Below are 17,130 nucleotides of genomic sequence, written 5' to 3' on the forward strand. Positions count from 1 at the left end.
CCCACTCTCATCACTATTATTCAACATAGTTTGGGAAGTTTTAGCCACAGCAATCAGAGAAGAAAAAGAAATAAAAGGAATCCAAATCGGAAAAAAAGTAAAGCAGTCACTGTTTGCAGATGACATGATACTATACATAGAGAATCCTAAAGATGCCACCAGAAAACTACTAGAGCTAATCAATGAATTTGGTAAAGTTGCAGGATACAAAATTAATGCACAGAAATCTCTTGCATTTGTATACACTAACGATGAAACATCTGAAAGAGAAATTACGGAAACACTCCCATTTACCACTACAACAAAAATAATAAAATACCTGGGAAAAAACCTACTAAGGAGACAAGAGACCTGTATGCAGAAAACTATAAGACACTGATGAAAGAAATTAAAGATGATACAAACAGATGGAGAGATGTACCATGTTCCTGGATGGGACGAATCAATATTGTGAAAATGACTATACTATCCAAAGCAATCTACAGATTCAATGCAATCCCTATCAAACTACCACTGGCCTTTTTCACAGAACTAGAACAAAAAATTTCGCAATTCGTATGGAAACATAAAAGACCCCGAATAGCCAAAGCAATCTTGAGAACGAAAAAAGGAGCTGGAGGAATCAGGCTCCCTGGCTTCAGACTATACTACAAAGCTACAGTAATCAAGACAGTATGGTACTGGCACAAAAACAGAAAGATAGATCAATGGAACAGGATAGAAAGCCCAGAGATAAACCCACGCACATATGGACACCTTATCTTTGATAAAGGTGGCAGGAATGTACAGTGGAGAAAGGACAGCCTCTTCAATAAGTGGTGCTGGGAAAACTGGACAGGTACATGTAAAAGTATGAGATTAGATCACTCCCTAACACCATACACAAAAATAAGCTCAAAATGGATTAAAGACCTAAATGTACGACCAGAAACTATCAAACTCTTAGAGGAAAACATAGGCAGAACACTTTATGACATAAATCACAGCAAGATCCTTTCTGATCCACCTCCTAGAGTAATGAAAATAAAAACAAAAATAAACAAATGGGACCTAATGAAACTTCAAAGCTTTTGCACAGCAAAGGAAACCATAAACAAGACCAAAAGATAACCCTCAGAATGGGAGAAAATATTTGCAAATGAAGCAACTGACAAAGGATTCATCTCCAGAATTTACAAGCAGCTCATGCAGCTCAATAACAAAAAAACAAACAACCCAATCCAAAAATGGGCAGAAGACCTAAATAGACATTTCTCCAAAGAAGATATACAGACTGCCAACAAACACATGAAAGAATGCTCAACATCACTAATCATTAGAGAAATGCAAATCAAAACTACAATGAGATATCATCTCACACCGGTCAGAATGGCCATCATCAAAAAATCTAGAAACAATAAATACTGGAGAGGGTGTGGAGAAAAGGGAATACTCTTGCACTGCTGGTGGGAATGTGAATTGGTTCAGCCACTATGGAGAAGAGTATGGAGGTTCCTTAAAAAACTACAAATAGAACTACCATATGCCCCTGCAATCCCACTACTGGGCATATACTCTGAGAAAACCAAAATTCAAAAAGAGTCATGTACCAAAATGTTCATTGCAGCTCTATTTACAATAGCCCGGAGATGGAAACAACCTAAGTGCCCATCATCGGATGAATGGATAAAGAAGATGTGGCACATATATACAGTGGAATATTACTCAGCCATAAAAAGAAACGAAATTGAGCTATTTGTAATGAGGTGGATAGACCTAGAGTCTGTCATACAGAGTGAAGTAAGTCAGAAAGAAAAAGACAAATACCGTATGCTAACACATATATATGGAATTTGAGAAAACAAAATGTCATGAAGAAACTAGGGGTAAGACAGGAATAAAGACACAGACCTACTGGAGAACGGACTTGAGGTTATGGGGAGGGGCAAGGGTGAGCTGTGACAGGGCGAGAGAGAGTCATGGACATATACACACTAACAAACATAGTAAGGTAGATAGCTAGTGGGAAGCAGCCGCATGGCACAGGGATATTGGCTCGGTGCTTTGTGACCGCCTTGAGGGGTGGGATAGGGAGGGTGGGAGGGAGGGAGATGCAAGAGGGAAGACATATGGGAACATATGTCTGATATGTATAACATATCAGTTATACATATAACTGATTCACTTTGTTATAAAGCAGAAACTAACACACCATTGTAAAGCAATTATACCCCAATAAAGATGTTAAAAAAAAAAAAGAAAAGGGCAATTAAATAATGTTTTTGACTGCCCACTCCTACTCCAACAAGAACAGTTATGTATTTAACTATTTTTAATATACTGGTTTGCATAGAATACTTTATTTAAAAAAGAGCAGTTCACTTGCTTGTTTTGAAAACCATTGACTGTTAGTAATCTACATGGTTGGGAACAGGGAGAGATCACAGAGGCACCATTTAACAAGCTACTGCAATGGTAGAAAGATGCAGAAATAGCAGCTTGAACACAGATGGAGTGACAGAACTGACTCTCCACCTATCCTGTTCCCTCTTCTGTGTCACACAGGAAGACTATATTTCCTAGGCTTCTTTGAAGTTAGGTTGGTACCAGATGGCAGGATTTGGGCAAATGAATGCAGATGAGAGTGATGTGTGCTGTTCCCAGACCTGTCCATAGAGTATCTTGCCTAATCTTCAACATTCTCTCACCCCTATTTCTCCTTCCCCATCTTCCCCACCAGCTAGCTGGACAGGACCAGGGCAACTTTGAAGTTGCCTAGGGCCTAGGGTAAAGGCTCAAGATGGTGCATCCCTGAGTCTCTCCTGGCAGAGAACCACCAAGAAGTGCTATCCAATCAGGAACTTTCATATTTGACTTTGTGCAAGAAGGCCACAAATTTTAATTGGCTTAAACCATTGAGATTCCAGAGTTTCTTTGCTACTATAGCCCAGCCAATAAATAACCAATAAATATGGCGAAAGGCCAGCATGTTCTACCTAGCATATTTGCCATCCAGAGGATCATTTTTGAACACCCTCTTCCTTGACATGAGAAAATTATTTTGAGTAACATGGCACAAGATGAAAAAACAATAATGGTCAGAAAATAGAAGCAGAATGAATTTTTTATTTTACAGAACTTTTTATATTGTTTTGTGATGCCCTCAGCCTATCAATAAACAATATTGTGGTTGGACCAATTCTTGTGGTTCTTTTTAAGACGGTAAGATGCCCTCAGCAATAATGACCAGGAAACTGGAAAAAAGGTTTATTACTCACAGGTCCTGGAAAGCACATGGCATACCTGGGGCTACACAGTGAGGCTGTGGCAGGGGGTGGGGGATTGAGAGAGAGAGTGGGGGAGGAAGGGAGGGAAGCGGAGGGGAGGGGGAAAGGGAGGGAGAGAGGGAGAGAGAGAAGAGCAAACAGGGCCTAGGGGTTAGCTTTTATTGGGGGGACACGGTGGGGGCCTAGGGTTTTGTGGTCTCAACTCTTTACTGGTGAATTTAAAATATAAGAGCTGGAATTTAAAGCACAGGAAGAGAAAAAACAAGTGGTCCAATGGTCCATTATTGAGATCAACCAAAGTCTCTAAAACAGAGGCGCTTCAGTGTGGGGAGGTGGCCTGGCTCTTTATCCATCCGCATGGCTGGAAATGTGTTTATTCTAGAGAGCAAACTTTGAAGTGGATGCCTCAGCAATCAAAGCTTAAGTTAGGCACTTGCATTACCAGAAGAAAAGCCAACCATCAGGGCTTACACTACATATATAATGTCTTAAATTTTTAAAATAAAAACCAAAATAAATATGAAACATAAGGAAACAACATAAGGAAAAAAGGTAATGAATTAATCATTTTAATTGCATTGCTGTATTTTTAAAGGGAAAAAATGTATACTTACATATTGAACATTGTATTAATGAATTATAGGATCAATAAATTGGAGTTCCTGTTTTTCTGGTTTTAATGTTCTACAAATTAGACAATGATTTTGTCAAAATTACTTTTTTCACATATTTATGTTCAAGACAATATAGACTTTTTTGGTCAATCTGTGTTCACTGACAGTTGATGGAAAACAACTTTTTAAAATTAATTTTAATATCATAAAGTTTCTTTCACACGAAACAAGAGACATTAAAAACAACTTAGTCTAAAACTGGGCAAAGTTTCATAAAAATCCCATTTCAAAATAGATTTCAGAAAATGCATACTGGAAACTCTGAGGGTGGGGAAGTGGCCGACGTGTGGTGGCTTCAGAACTGGAAGACGAGGGCAAAAAGGAGCCCGCCATGCGGCTGACAGGGTCTTGGTGCTCCAGCTGGGTGTCAGGACTGTGCCTCTGAGGTGGGAGTGCCGAGTTCAGGACATTGGTCCACCAGAGAACTCCCAGCTCCACATAATATCAAACAGCAAAAGCTCTCCCAGAGATCTCCATGTCAACACTAAGACCCAGCTTCACTCAACAACCAGCAAGCTACAGTGCTGGACACCCCATGTCAAACAACTAGCAAGACAGGAACACAACCCCACCCATTACCACAGAGGCTGCCGAAAATCATAATAAGGCCACAGACACCCCAAAACACACCACCAGACATGGTCCTGCCCACCAGAAAGACATGATCCAGCCTCATCCACCAGAACACAGGCACTAGTCCCATCCACCAGGAAGCCTACACAACCCACTGAACCAACCTCAGCCAGTGGGGGCAGACACTAAAAACAAGAAGAACTATGAACCTGCAGCCTGAGAAAAGAACTCAAACACAGTAAGTTAAGCATAATGAGAAGACAGAGAAACACTTAGCAGATGAAGGAGCAAGGTACAAACCCACCAGACCAAACAAATGAAGAGGAAATAAGTAGTCTACGTGAAAAAGAATTCAGAGTAATGATAGTAAAGATCCAAAATCTTGGAAATAGAATGGAGAAAATACAAGAAACATTTAACAAGGACCTAGAAGAACTAAAGAGCAAACAAACAAGGATGAACAACACAATAATTGAAATTAAAAATTCTCTAGAAGGAATCAATAGCAGAATAACTGAGGCAGAAGAATGGATAAATGACTTGGAAGGTAAAATTGTGGAAATAACTACCGCAGAGCAGAATAAAGAAAAAAGAATGAAAAGAATTGAGGACAGTCTCAGAGACCTCTGGGACAACGTTAAATGCACCAACATTCGAATTATAGGGGTCTCAGAAAAAGAGAGAAAAAGAAAGAGACTTAGAAAATAGTTGAAGAAATTATAGTTGAAAACTTCCCTAATATGGTAAAGGAAATAGTCAATCAAATCCAGGAAGTGCAGAGTCCCATACAGGATAAATCCAAGGAGAAACACGCCAAGACACATATTAATCAAACTATCAAAAATTAAATACAAAGAAAAAATATTAAAAGCAGCAAGGGAAAAGCAGCAAATAACATACAAGGGAATCCCCATGAGGTTAACAGCGGATCTTTCAGCAGAAACTCTGCAACTCAGAAGGGAGTGGCAGGAGATATTTAAAGTGATGAAAGGGAAAAACCTACAACTAATATGACTCTACCCAGCAAGGATTTAATTCAGATTCGACAGAGAAATTAAAACCTTTACAGACAAGCAAAAGCTAAGAGAATTCAGCACCACCAAACCAGCTTTACAACAAATGTTAAAGGAACTTCTCTAGGCAGGAAACACAAGAGAAGGAAAAGACCTACAATAACAAACCCAAAACAATTAAGAAAATGGTAATAGGAACATACATATTGATAATTACCTTTAAAGCAAATGGATTAAATGCTCCAACCAAAAGACACAGACTGGCTGAATGGATACAAAAACAAAACCCATATATATGCTGTCTACAAGAGACTCACTTCAGACCTAGGGACACATACAGACTGAAAGTGAGGGAATGGAAAAACATATTCCATGCAAATGGAAATCAAAAGAAAGCTGGAGTAGCAATACTCATATCAGACAAAATAGACTTTAAAATAAAGACTATTACAAGAGACAAAGAAGGACACTACATAATGATCAAGGGATCAATCCAAGAAGAAGATATAACAATTGTAAATATTTATGCACCCAACATAGGAACACCTCAATACATAAGGCAAATGCTAACAGTCATAAAAGGGGAAATCGAGAGTAACACAATCATAGTAGGGGACTTTAACACCCCACTTTCACCAATGGACAGATCATCCGAAATGAAAATAAATAAGGAAACACAAGCTTTAAATGATACCTTAATAAGATGGACTTAATTATATTTATAGACATTCCATCCAAAAACAACAGAACACACTTTCTTCTCAAGTGCTCATGGAACCTTGTCCTGGATAGATATTATATCTTGGGTCACAAATCAAGCCTTGGTAAATTTAAGAAAATTGAAATCACATCAAGTATCTTTTCCAACCACAGCACTATGAGACTAGATATCAATAACAGGAAAAACAATACATTATTTAGTAACCAAGAGACCACTGAAGAAATCAAAGAGGAAATCAAAAAATACCTAGAAACAAATGACAATGAAAACACGATGACCCAAAATCTATGGGATGCAGCAAAAGCAGTTCTAAGAGGGAAGTTTATAGCAATACAATCCTACCTCAAAAAACAAGAAACATCGCAAATAAACAACCTAATCTTATACCTAAAGCAATTCAAGAAAGAAGAACAAAAAAACCCCAAAGTGAGCAGAAGGAAAGAAATCATAAAGATCAGATCAGAAATCAATGAAAAACAAATGAAGGAAACGATAGCATAGATCAATAAAACTAAAAGCTGGTTATCTGAGAAGATAAACTAAGTTGATAAACCATTAGCCAGACTCATCAAGAAAAAAAGGAGAAGACTCAAATCAATAGAATTAGAAATGAAAAAGGAGAAGTAACAACTGACACTGCAGAAATACAAAGGATCATAAGAGATTACTACAAGCAATTATATGCCAATAAAATAGACAACCTGGAAGAAATGGACAAATTCTTAGAAAAGTACAACATTCCAAGAATGAACCAGAAAGAAATAGAAAATATAAACAGATTAATCACAAGCACTGAAACTGAGACTGTGATTAAAAATCTTCCAACAAACAAAAGCCCAGGACCAGATGGCTTCACGGGCGAATTCTATCAAACATTTAGAGAAGAGCTAACACCTATCCTTCTCAAACTCTTCCAAAACATAGCAGAGGGAGGAACACTCCGAAACTCATTCAAGAAGGCCACTATCACCGATACCAAAACCAGACAAAGACGTCACAAAGAAAGAAAACTACAGGCCAGTAACACTGATGAACATAGATGCAAAAATCCTCAACAAAGATTAGCAAACAGAATCCAACAGCACATTAAAAGGATCATAGGGGCTTCCCTGGTGGCGCAGTGGTTGAGAGTCCACCTGCTGATGCACGGGGCATGGGTTTGTGCCCCGGTCTGGGAAGATCCCACATGCTGCCAAGCGGCTGGGCCCGTGAGCCACGGCCGCTGAGTCTGCGTGTCCGGAGCCTGTGCTCTGCAACGGGAGAGGCCACAGCAGTGAGAGGCCACGTACCGCAAAAAAAAAAAAAAAAAAAAAGGATCATACACCATGATTAAGTGGGGTTTATCCCAGGAATGCAAGGATTCTTCAATATTTGTAAATCAATCAATGTGATAAACCATATTAACAAATTGAAGGAGAAAAACCATATGATCATTTCAATAGATGCAGAAAAAGCTTTTGACAAAATTCAATACCCATATATGAAAAAAACCTTCCAGAAACTAGGCATAGAGGGAACTTACCTCAACATAATAAAGGCCATATATGACAAACCCACAGCCAACATCATTCTCAATGGTGAAAAACTGAAAGAATTTCCTCTAAGATCAGAAACAAGACAAGGATGTCCACTCTCATCGCTATTATTCAACATAGTTTTGGAAGTCCTAGACACGGCAATCAGAGACGAAAAAGAAATAAAAGCAATAAAAATTGGAAAAGAAGAAGTAAACAGTCACTGTTTGCAGATGACGTGACAGGATACATAGAGAATCCTAAAGATGCTACCAGAAAACTACAAGAGCTAATCAATGAATTTGGGAAAGTAGCAAGCTACAAAATTAATGCACAGAAATCTCTAGCATTCCTATACACTAATGATAAAAATCTGAAAGAGAAATTAAGGAAACACTCCCATTTACCATTGCAACAAAAAGAATAAAATATCTAGGAATAAACCTACCTAAGGAGACAAAAGACCTGTATGCAGAAAACTATAAGACACTGATGAAAGAAATTAAAGATGATACAAACAGATGGAGAGATGTACCATGTTCTTGGATTGGAAGAATCAACATTGTGAAAATGACTATAGTACTCAAAGCAATCTACAGATTCAATGCAGTCCCTATCAAACTACCAATGGCATTTTTCACAGAACTAGAACAAAAAATTTCACAATATGTATGGAAACACAAAAGATTGTGAATAGCCAGAGCAATCTTGAGAAAGAAAAACGGAGCTGGAGGAATCAAGCTCCCAGACTTCAGACTATATTACAAAGCTACAGTAATCAAGACAGATGGTACTGGCACAAAAACAGAAACAAAGATCAATGGAACAAGATAGAAAGCCCAGAGATAAACCCACGCACATATGGTCACCTTATTTTTGATAAAGGAGGCAAGCATATACAATGGAGAAAGGACAGCCTCTTCAATAAGTGGTGCTGGGAAAACTGGACAGCTACATGTAAAAGAATGAAATTAGAATACTACCTAAGACCATACACACAAAAAAAACTCCAAATGGATTAAAGACCTAAATGTAAGACCGGACACTATACAACTCTTAGAGGAAAAACACTCTTTGACATAATCCACAGCAAGATCTTTTCTGACCCATCTCCTAGAGTAATGAAAATAAAAACAAAAATAAACAAATGGGACGTAATGAAACTTAAAAGCTTTTGCACAGCAAAGGAAAACATAAGACGAAAAGACAACCCTCAGAATGGGAGAAAATATTTGCAAATGAAGCAACTGACAAAGGATTAATCTCCAAAATTTACAAGCAGCTCATACAGCTCAATATCAAAAAAACAAAAAAACCAATCCAAAAATGGGCAGATGACCTAAATAGACATTTCTCCAAAGAAGATATACAGATTGCCACCACATGAAAGGATGCTCAACATCACTAATCATTAGAGAAATGCAAATGAAAACTACAAAGAGGTATCACCTCACACCAGTCAAAATGGCCATCATCAAACAATCTACAAACAATAAATGCTGAAGAGCATGTGGAGAAAAGGGAACCCTCTTGCACTGTTGGTGGGAATGTGAATTGGTACAGCCACTATGGAGAACAGTATGGAGGTTTCTTAAAAAACTAAAAATAGAACTACCATACGACCCAGCAATCCCACTCCTGGGCATATGCCATGAGAAAACCATAATTCAAAAAGAGTCATGTACCAAAATGTTCATTCCAGCTCTATTTACAATAGCCAGGACATGGAAGCAAGCTAAGTGTCCATCAACAGATGAATGGATAAAGAAGATGTGGCACATATATACAATGGAATATTACTCAGCCATAAAAAGAAACGAAATTGAGCTATTTGTAGTGAGGTGGATGGACCTAGAGTCTGTCATACAGAGTGAAGTAAGTCAGAAAGAGAAAAACAAATACTGTAGGTTAACACATATATATAGAATCTAAAAAAAAGAAAAGAAAAAGAAAAACTATGCTTCTGAAGAACCTAAGGGCAGGACAGGAATAAAGATGCAGACGTAGAGAATGTTTTTGAGGACTCGTGGAGGGGGAAGGGTAAGCTGGGATGAAGTGAGAGAGTGGCATGGACATATATACACTACCAAATGTAAAACATACCTAGTGGGAAGCAGCTGCATAGCACAGGGAGATCAGCTCGGTGCTTTGTGACCACCTAGAGGGGTGGGATAGGAAGTGTGGGAGGGAGATGCAAGAGGGAGGAGATATGGGGATATATGTATATGTATAGCTGATTCACTTTGTTATAAAGCAGAAACTAACACACCATTTTAAAGCAATTATACTCCAATAAAGATGTTAAAAAAAAAGTAAGAAAATGCATACTGTCCATGTCTTTATTTCTTTGGTATCAATTTGAATTATTCCAAAGTTTTTCATAGTCAAAAAAGTTTTGACTAAACTAAAGTGTTGACTAAAATATTTTCATCAGAAATTCATCTTACATTTCTATTACATTTAGTAAAAACTTCTGTTTTTCTTCTGCTTTAGAACTAATGTCTAGAACTTGGTGAAAATGATTAGGACATTTCAACATTGCCTTGTTATTTCTCCAGCAGCGTAAGATGAGCATCTTTTGTTATTTCTGTGGGTATTTTTCATCGAATTTGATTCATTTTTCTATGTAAATGTCCAAATTCCTTACATTTTGCATAGTGAGTAGGCTTTTCCACAATTTCTGTGCAGCAAGCTTCAGGGAACAATCTTGAAACTCCCTGTTGTCAGTACATCATTAAACTGATTCTGGCTGCTTGCAAATATTTTTATGTCTGGCTTCTTCACACCAGAAAATATATAATTCAGGAAAGACAAATCACATGCTGCTATCTTTGTTTATTTCAAATACACTGTTGAAATGCAGGAATATACAGCATGATGGGAGATGGAAATACAAACTGCACCGGGAGGAAGCGCCAAGGATTATAAACCATTACGAACTTCTTCTGGAAATGAACTTGGTAGCTGAGTCCACATGCGTCAGAGGCCAAGTGCAGAGATGGGAGTTCTCTGAATTAACTTTCATATACAACCCAATGTTTTATTAAAGAGATGATCTGAATGTGCTAATTTGAAGCATAAATATATGTTATTGAAACTCGGCTGCGATCATGGCAAATGCTTGAAAAGTAGACCAGAAAAAGATTCTTTTTTCACTCTCAGTGCTTAGGAATTACTGGGCATGGTGGTAATTTAAAAAGCCGACTGACTTGAGCTAGTGTGGTTATGTTTTTAAATTCTTAACAGGTAATACACCCCCAACTATCTGTAGCCCAAGTGGAGGGTGTATCCAAATCCCTGATCAGATACAGATGGATGATAATGTAACTCTCCACTTACTGAAATGGAAAATAAGCGAACCCTCAACTAACTTTGAAAGTAGAGCCAGAAGGCTGCTGTCTCTTATTGATACCTTTGGGCTTAAACCTGTACACTTTTAATCATAATTTGTGGAGAGTTCTGTTACTGGCTATTCTAGGATCTCCTTTAAAATCTGCATCAGAAACAATAGTCCTGGTTTCAGTAGCTCTCTGGGAAAAGAAACCTTTGCAGAAATTCCTGACCTATGTAGTCCATTGCCATGAGATTCAAGGGTTCTCCTTAACCATGGATGTGGCTATTTTCCTTAGAGCCCTGTTCCCACACCATCCTAGGTGAGACACACTCCAGAAAAAAAACATAAACAGAGATAAAATGTGCCTTTTCCGCAGACACAGAAACCACACTGCAGGTGGAGAAATAAGAATGTCCTCTTAATGCCATGTAGCCCCTACACCTGTCCCAAAGCTAGCACACCTTATACAAAAAACAAGGCAACCACTTAACCGGTGGGAAAGGAAGAGTGACCCAAACCAGCTGGGTTGTGGCGGCAGGAATTCAGGAAAGCTTGATGAAGTTGAAGCTGGTATGACAGCAAAAGATGCAACGTCTCCCTTCTAGCTGGAGAAAAAGCAGTATTCCTCCAATAAAGAATTCTTCTGGAAATACCCTCTCTATGCAAGAAAGAAAAGTTCTAACATTTCTCATTTCACTTCCAAGTTTCTTTTGTTTTTCCCTACCCTGTCTAGCCACCCAGAGCTCAGTTAATCCTCCTGAAAATAAAATATTTTTGCAGTTGTTCCCAGCCTTATTCCCTTGGCCATTATGTTTTCATGCTAGCTCCTCGACTATGATTATATGGATCCATGTCACAGTAAAACAAAGCCCAGAATAAGCCCAAGACCTTGGGATGTTCACCTCATAGCTCATTTTGACAGATTTAAGTTTGTTTTTACTCAGTTTTGTTTCCTTTTCCAACTATCTTCAGCGTCAAGGCCAAATTTATAGATTTATGTAGTGGATTCCCTGGAATTAGTCTCCATACATGTTACCCCTCCCGCCAAGGCACAGAGTGCATCAGACCCTCCCTCTGTGAACCGGACAAACGCCCCGACTTCTAAAGTTTTGCCTAATGCCAAAGCTCAGTGTGGTGTGACTGCCATCTGCTGGCGTGACGCTGACATTGCAAGATGGACCACCGTGCGCTCATCAGGGGACACTTGTTTGAAACCAAGTTTTCTCTGAACAAATGAAAAAAAGTTTCTTCATAAACATTGTCTAGCTTCAACATACACACACACACACACACACACACACACACACACACACAAATCTTTACACTGGAAAAGCTGAAGAAATATACAAAATTTGTTTATGGCAGACTTCCAAGTGAGGAACATACAGTGAGAAAATGGGGTTCTAGGCTCCTAACCTTCTCACCCAGGGAGAATCCATCACCCAAAACCTAAAGGCCAAACCTTGTCAACTCAGACAGTGAGATCCTACCTTGTGAAGCCTGTTATGGGCTGACATTAAGACCAGTAAAAGGTTTGATCTTCCCTAAGATACTGACAGTTATGATAACTTCTTTCCCTTTAAAGGAAAAAAAAAATTGTTTCTTAGAACCCAAATGGCTGAAATGTAAACACTGACATTGAGGGTACAGGGTAATTTTTTTCTCATTATAAAAGTCATTCTCCAATGTTTAAGAGTAAGAATCATGCTTGAGAAATGTAGACACAGGCTCAGCCTTGAAGCGAGACACCAGGCACTTCTCCTCAGTTTTGACTCTTTTTTTCCGACTCTTATCTTCAGGATTCGTGGAAGTGCACAATTCATGGCAATGAAAGCCAAATTCCTATGGGTGACTGCAGTGGGCGTTGCCACTTCTTTCCATGTCAAAGAATGGGACCTTGTGTAACTGGGAATAGAATTCACAACCGAGGGGAGGACTTTCCCATGGAGAACGCCTCTGATAGTGGAACAAAACTGAATTTCTTGCAAGGACCTTATTCACCATAGAAGCAACACATTCACTGCCAAGGGCACTGTCTGCTATTAATTTCTTCATTAAAGGTCATGGGAACCAAAACAAATTTCAACTTTTATAAAACTAAAGGTGTTCAATAAATACTGTATTTTTATACTTATATGAATATGATTTATCCCATCCCCAAAGTCCCAGCTTCCCCCTCTTAGCAAATGGCCACACATCTGCTCACTTGCTCAACCCTGGATGCACGGAGCCATCCTACACTTTCTATGCCCTTATTTACCACATCCAATCCATCTCTATGTCTTGGCAGCCCGATCTCAAAAGCCAAATCTGTTTACATCTCTCCGTATCCACATGAACCATCTTAGTCTGGTCCCCTGTTATCTTCCTTGTGAACGACAGCCATCATGTGCTAAATGGTCCTTGTTTCCACTCTTGCCCCTCCATCCTCAATCTCAGCAGTTCACCTGGAGTGATCTCTCTAAAATACAAACTTCCAGTAGTGGTCCAGAGAATAAAAACCAAATTCTGTACCATAGCTTACAAGCCTTCCATCATCCGGCTTCTAACTATTCTTTATTCTCATCATTTTTCTCCCTTTCCCTCACTCTTTATACCCCAGCCACTTTGGCCTTCTCTCTGTTCTTCCAACTCTCCAAAGCTTGCTCCCACTTGGGAGTGTGGGTCTGCTTACTCCTCTGCAGGGTGTCAGATTCTCACAGCATCAGCAACTTCTTTTCATTCAGCTCATGGAGAACATCGCTACCTCACCTCAATGCTCCTTCCCTGACCACCATGTTGAAATCAGTCCCTCCTTTTGTTCTATTGCTTCATATCGCTTAGCATTATTGACAATTATCTTGTCTCTTTAAAAAAAAAAACTTATTATCTCTATTCTGCTATTAGAAGGTAAATCCATGACACCAGGGACCTTGCTGCCGTGTTTGACATGGTAACCCCTGGTACCTAGATCAACCCTGCACAGGGAGGAACTTCAAGATGGAGGAAGAGTAAGAAGCGGAGATCACCTTCCTCCCCACAAATACATCAGAAATACATCGACATGTGGAACAGTTCCTACAGAACACCTACTGAATGCTGGCAGAAGACCTCAGACTTCCCAAAAGGCAAGAAACTCCCCACGTAGCTGGGTAGGGCAAAAGAAAAATGAATAAACAGAGACAAAAGAATAGGGACGGTACTTGCACCAGTGGGAGGGAGCCGTGAAGGAGGAAAGGTTTCCAAACACTAGGAAGCCCCTTCGCAGGCAGAGACTGCGGGTGGCGGAGGGGGGAAGCTTCGGAGCCGCGGAGGAGAGCACAGCAACAGGGGTGCACAGCACAAAGCGAAGAGATTCTCGCACAGAGGATCGGTGGCGACCAGCACTCACCAGCCCGAGAGGCTTGTCTGCTCACCCGCCAGGGTGGGCGGGGCTGGGAGCTGAGGCTTGGGCTTCGGTTGGTCAGAGCGCCGGGAGAGGACTGGGGTTGGCAGCGTGAACACAGCCTGAAGGGGTTAATGCACCACGGCTAGCTGCGAGGGAGTCCAGGAAAAAGTCTGGACCTGCCGAAGAGGCAAGAGACACCTCCCCTCCCGGGAGCCTGTGCAGCCCGCCACTGCCAGGGTCCCGTGATCCAGGGACAATTTCCCCGGGAGAACGCACGGCGCGCCGCAGGCATGTGCAACGTCATGCCGGCGCAACGTCACGCCGGCCGGCGCCTCACGCTGGTGCAACGTCATGCCAGCCTCTGCCGCCGTAGGCTCGCCCTGCACTCCGTACTCCTCCCTCCCCCCCGGCCGGAGTGAGCCAGAGCCCCCGAATCAGCAGCTCCTTTAACTCCGTCCTGTCTGAGCAAAAAACAGACGCCCTCAGGCGACCTACACGCAGAGGCGGGGCCAAATCCAAAGCTGAGACCTGGGAGCTGTGCCAACAAAGAAGAGAAAGGGAAATCCCTTTCTCTCCCAACCAATCATCCCAAATTGAGGAGGTGGACTTTGGGAGCAAAGATATATATATATATATTGTTTTCCCTTTTTCTCTTTTTGTGAGTGTGTATGTGTATGCTTCTGTGTGTGATTTTGTCTGCATAGCTTTGCTTTTACCATTTGCCCTAGAGTTCTGTCTGTCCGTTTCTTTTTCTTTCTTATTACTTAAAAAATTTATTTTCATAATAATTATTTTTTATCTTTTAATAACTTTATTTTATTTTACTTTATCTTCTTCCTTTCTTTCTTTCTTCTTTTTCCCCATTTTATTCTGAGCCGTGTGGATGACAGGCTCTTGATGCTCCAGCCAGGTGTCAGGGCTGTGCCTCTGAGGTGCGAGAGCCAAGTCCAGGACACTGGTCCACAAGAGACCTCCCAGCTCCACGTAATATCAAACTGCGAAAATCTCACAGAGATCTCCATCTCAATGCCAAGACCCAGCTCCATTCAATGACCAGCAAGCTACAGTGCAGGACGCCCTATGCCAAAGAACTAGCAAGACAGGAACACAAGCTGATCCATTAGCACACGGGCAGCCTAAAATCAGAATAAGGCCACAGACACCCCAAAACACACCACCAGATGTGGACCTGCCAACCAGAAAGACAAGATCCAGCCTCATCCACCAGAACACAGGCACTACTAGTCCCCTCCACCAGGAAGCCTACACAACCCACTGAACCAACCTTAGCCACTGGGGACAGACACCAAAAACAACGGGAACTACGAACCTTCAGCCTGGGAAGAGGATACTCCAAACATGGTAAGTTAAACAAAATGAGAAGACAGAGAAACACACAGCAGATGAAGGAGCAAGGCAAAAACCCACCAGACCTAACAAATGAAGAGGAAATAGGCAGTCTACCTGAAAAAGAATTCAGAACAACGATAGTAAACATGATCCACAATCTTAGAAATAGAATGGAGAAAATACAAGAAACGTTTAACAAGGACCTAGAGGAACTAAAGAGCAAACAAACAGTGATGAACAACACAATAAATGAAATTAAAAATTCTCTAGAAGGGATCAACAGCAGAAAACTGAGGCAGAAGAATGGATAAGTGACCTGGAAGATAAAATAGTGGAAATAACTACTGCAGAGCAGAATAAAGAAAAAAGAATGAAAAGAATTGAGGACAGTCTCAGAGACCTCTGGGACAACATTAAACTCACCAACATTCGACTTATAGGGGTTCCAGAAGAAAAAGAGAGGGACTCAGAAAATATTTGAAGGGATAATAGTTGAAAACTTCCCTAATATGGGAAAGGAAATAGTTAATCAAGTCCAGGAAGCACAGAGAGTCCCATACATAAATCAAGGAGAAACACACCAAGAAACATATTAATCAAACTATCAAAAATTAAATACAAAGAAAAAATATTAAAAGCAGCAAGGGAAAAACAACAAATAACACACAAGGGAATCCCCATAAGGTTAACAGCTGATCTTTCAGCAGAAACTCTGCAAGCCAAAAGGGAGTGGCAGGACACATTTAAAGTGATGAAGGAGAAAAACCTACAAACAAGATTACTCTACCCAGCAAGGGTCTCATTCAGATTTGATGGAGAAATTAAAACCTTTACAGACAAGCAAAAGCTGAGAGAGTTCAGCACCACCAAACCAGCTCTACGACAACTGCTAAAGGAACTTCTCTAAGTGGGAAACACAAGTAGAAAAGGACCTACAAAAACAAGTGCAAAAGAATTAAGAAAATGGTCATAGGAACATACAAATCGATAATTACCTTAAACATGAATGGATTCAATGCTCCAACCAAAAGCACAGGCTTGCTGAATGGATACAAAAACAAAACCCATCTATATGCTGCCTACAAGAGACCCACTACAGACCTAGAGACACATACAGACTGTAAGTGAGGGGATGGAAAATGATATTCCATGCAAATGGAAATCAAAAGAAAGCTGGAGTAGCAATACTCATATCAGACAAAATAGACTTTAAAATAAAGACTATTACAGGAGACAAAGAAGAACACTACATAATGATCAAGGGATCGATCCAAGAATAAGATATAACAATTGTAAATATTTATGCACCCAACATAGG

General features: G+C 40.1%; 1 protein-coding gene across 5 annotated transcripts in view; it reads right to left on the reverse strand.

Moving 5' to 3' along the window:
• Positions 1-17,130, reverse strand: part of COLEC10 (collectin subfamily member 10) — a 451,965-nt gene that overhangs the window by 332,670 nt on the left and 102,165 nt on the right. The window contains exon 1 of one of the 5 annotated variants that reach the window (XM_079901497.1): positions 14,466-14,812. The exons of the other annotated variants lie outside the window; for them this stretch is intronic. The gene's annotated coding sequence lies outside the window, so the exon portion shown is untranslated. Of the gene's footprint in view, positions 1-14,465; positions 14,813-17,130 lie in introns of those variants that run through there. 5 annotated transcript variants of the gene reach the window in all.

Source organism: Stenella coeruleoalba (genome assembly GCF_951394435.1).
Source record: "Stenella coeruleoalba genome assembly, chromosome: 17".
NCBI lineage: Eukaryota > Metazoa > Chordata > Mammalia > Artiodactyla > Delphinidae > Stenella > Stenella coeruleoalba.